This window comes from Durio zibethinus, unplaced genomic scaffold (genome assembly GCF_047325235.1).
Source record: "Durio zibethinus cultivar Kanyao isolate XHJ-2024 unplaced genomic scaffold, ASM4732523v1 HiC_scaffold_3, whole genome shotgun sequence".
Taxonomy (NCBI): domain Eukaryota; kingdom Viridiplantae; phylum Streptophyta; class Magnoliopsida; order Malvales; family Malvaceae; genus Durio; species Durio zibethinus.
The window spans coordinates 2,500,226-2,503,263 of NW_028323044.1; positions in this window are offsets into that span (position 1 = coordinate 2,500,226).

Here is a 3,038-nt window from a genome sequence, read left to right on the forward strand (position 1 = left end):
GTGTGCCGATGGTGGTCGAGGCAACCGCCCGCACCAGGGCCCAGCGTGTGCCGATGGTGGTCGAGGCAAGCGCCCGCACCAGGGCCGAGCGTGTGCCGATGGTGGTCGAGGCAAGCGCCCGCACCAGGGCCCAGCGTGTGCCGATGGTGGTCGAGGCAAGCGCCCTCACCAAGGCCGAGCGTGTGCCGATGGTGGTCGAGGCAACCGGCCGCACCAAGGGCCGGCGTGTGCCGATGGTGTTCGAGGCAACCGCCCGCACCAGGGCCCAGCGTGTGCCGATGGTGGTCGAGCCAGGAGCCCGCACCAAGGGCCGACTTGTGCCGATGGTGTTCGGGGCAACCGCCCGCACCAGGGCCCTGCGTGTGCCGATGGTGCTGGGGGCAACCGCCCGCACCAGGGCCCAGCGTGTGCCGATGGTGCTGGGGGCAAGCGCCCGCACCAGGGCCCAGCGTGTGCCGATGGTGGTCGAGGCAAGCGCCCGCACCAGTGCCCAGCGTGTGCCGATGGTGGTCGAGGCAAGCGCCCGCACCAGGGCCCAGCGTGTGCCGATGGTGCTGGGGGCAAGCGCCCGCCCCAGGGCCCAGCGTGTGTCGATGGTTATCGGGGCAACCGGCCGCACCAGGGCCCAGGGTCTGCCGATGGTGCTCGAGGCAACCGCCCGCACCAAGGCTCAGCATGTGCCGATTGTGATCGAGGCAACAACCCACACCAGGGCCCAGCTTGTGCCGATGGCGGTCGAGGCAAGTGCCCGTACCGAAGGGCAGCCTATGCCGATGATGGTCGATGCATGTGCCATCACCATGCGTCATCATGTGCCATTGATGGTCGAGGCCTTGGCCGAAGTTCGATTTTGAGCCACGGTGCCCATGCTTGGCTCCAGCATGTGCTGGTGCCGCATTTTTTTCACTTGGGACAGCATCGCCGGAGCATCGCCGGAGTACCGCCGGAGAACCTGACCGGCGGCATTGGGGTTCCGGCGATTGGGAGGGGGGCCGGGGGGGTGTGCGCACATGATGTGCGATGGGTGCTGGTACTTGGCCTTGTGTTGGCCCCCTATCCCTCATCAAACCTCTGAGAATTCACACCCCCTTAAAGAGCATTTGAGATTTTACAGGTTTGCTACCAGTAGCCGTTAAAGTGTCTGAAATGGGGACACTTTTTTCAAACGGTCACAAAATCTTCTCTACTTCGAGTTTTTAGCTGAATTTTTTTGTGCATGCCAACAAAAATATAAGGATCATGCCTACAAAATTTGGGGCCAAAAATCCTTATAAAAAAATTTTAAAAAATCCCGAACCGCAAAAAGTTTCAAAAATCATGAAAAATAGAAAACGAGTCATCTTCCAACGAAACTTCACGTGAAGGCTTAGGGGACCATTGTATGAATTTACAAGCCATAAAAATGGCATTGGCACGGCAGAAATTTGAAGATGTGCCTAAACCCACCAGGGCCCAGCGTGTGCCGATGGTGCTCGAGGCAACCGCCCGCACCAGGGCCCAGCGTGTGCCGATGGTGCTCGAGGCAAGCGCCCGCACCAGGGCCCAGCGTGTGCCGACGGTGGTCGAGGCAACCGCCCGCACCAGGGCCGATAGTGTGCCGATGGTGCTCGAGGCAACCTGTCGCACCAGGGCCCAGCGTGTGCCGATGGTGATCGAGGCAACCTGCCGCACCAGGGCCCAGCGTGTGCCGATGCTGGTCGAGGCAAGCGCCCGCACCAGCGCCCAGCGTGTGCCGATGGTGCTCGAGGCAACCGACCGCACCAGGGCCCAGCGTGTGCCGATGGTGCTCGAGGCAACCTGCCGCACCAGGGCCCAGCGTGTGCCGATGGCGCTCGAGGCAAGCTCCCGCACCAGGGCCCAGCGTGTGCCGATGGTGCTCGAGGCAACCTGCCGCACCAGGGCCCAGCGTGTGCCGATGGTGCTCGAGGCAACCTGCCGCACCAGGGCCCAGCGTGTGCGGATGGTGCTCGAGGCAAGCGCCCGCACCAGGGCCCAGCGTGTGCCGATGGTGGTCGAGGCAACCGCCCGCACCAGGGCCCAGCGTGTGCCGATGGTGGTCGAGGCAACCTGCCGCACCAGGGCCCAGCGTGTGCCGATGGTGCTCGAGGCAACCTGCCGCACCAGGGCCCAGCGTGTGCCGATGGTGCTCGAGGCAACCGACCGCACCAGGGCCCAGCGTGTGTCGATGGTGGTCGAGGCAACCGCCCGCACCAGGGCCCAGCGTGTGCCGATGGTGGTCGAGGCTGCCGATGATGGTCGAGGCAACCTGCCGCACCAGGGCCCAGCGTGTGCCGATGGTGCTCGAGGCAACCGACCGCACCAGGGCCCAGCGTGTGCCGATGGTGCTCGAGGCAAGCGCCCGCACCAGGGCCCAGCGTGTGCCGATGGTGGTCGAGGCAACCTGCCGCACCAGGGCCCAGCGTGTGCCGATGGTGGTCGAGGCAAGCGCCCGCACCAGGGCCCAGCGTGTGCCGATGGTGGTCGAGGCAAGCGCCCGCACCAGGGCCCAGCGTGTGCCGATGGTGGTCGAGGCAACCTGCCGCACCAGGGCCCAGCGTGTGCCGATGGTGCTCGAGGCAACCGACCGCACCAGGGCCCAGCGTGTGCCGATGGTGCTCGAGGCAACCTGCCGCACCAGGGCCCAGCGTGTGCCGATGGCGCTCGAGGCAAGCTCCCGCACCAGGGCCCAGCGTGTGCCGATGGTGCTCGAGGCAACCTGCCGCACCAGGGCCCAGCGTGTGCCGATGGTGCTCGAGGCAAGCGCCCGCACCAGGGCCCAGCGTGTGCCGACGGTGGTCGAGGCAACCGCCCGCACCAGGGCCGATAGTGTACCGATGGTGCTCGAGGCAACCTGTCGCACCAGGGCCCAGCGTGTGCCGATGGTGATCGAGGCAACCTGCCGCACCAGGGCCCAGCGTGTGCCGATGCTGGTCGAGGCAAGCGCCCGCACCAGCGCCCAGCGTGTGCCGATGGTGCTCGAGGCAACCGACCGCACCAGGGCCCAGCGTGTGCCGATGGGGCTCGAGGCAACCTGCCGC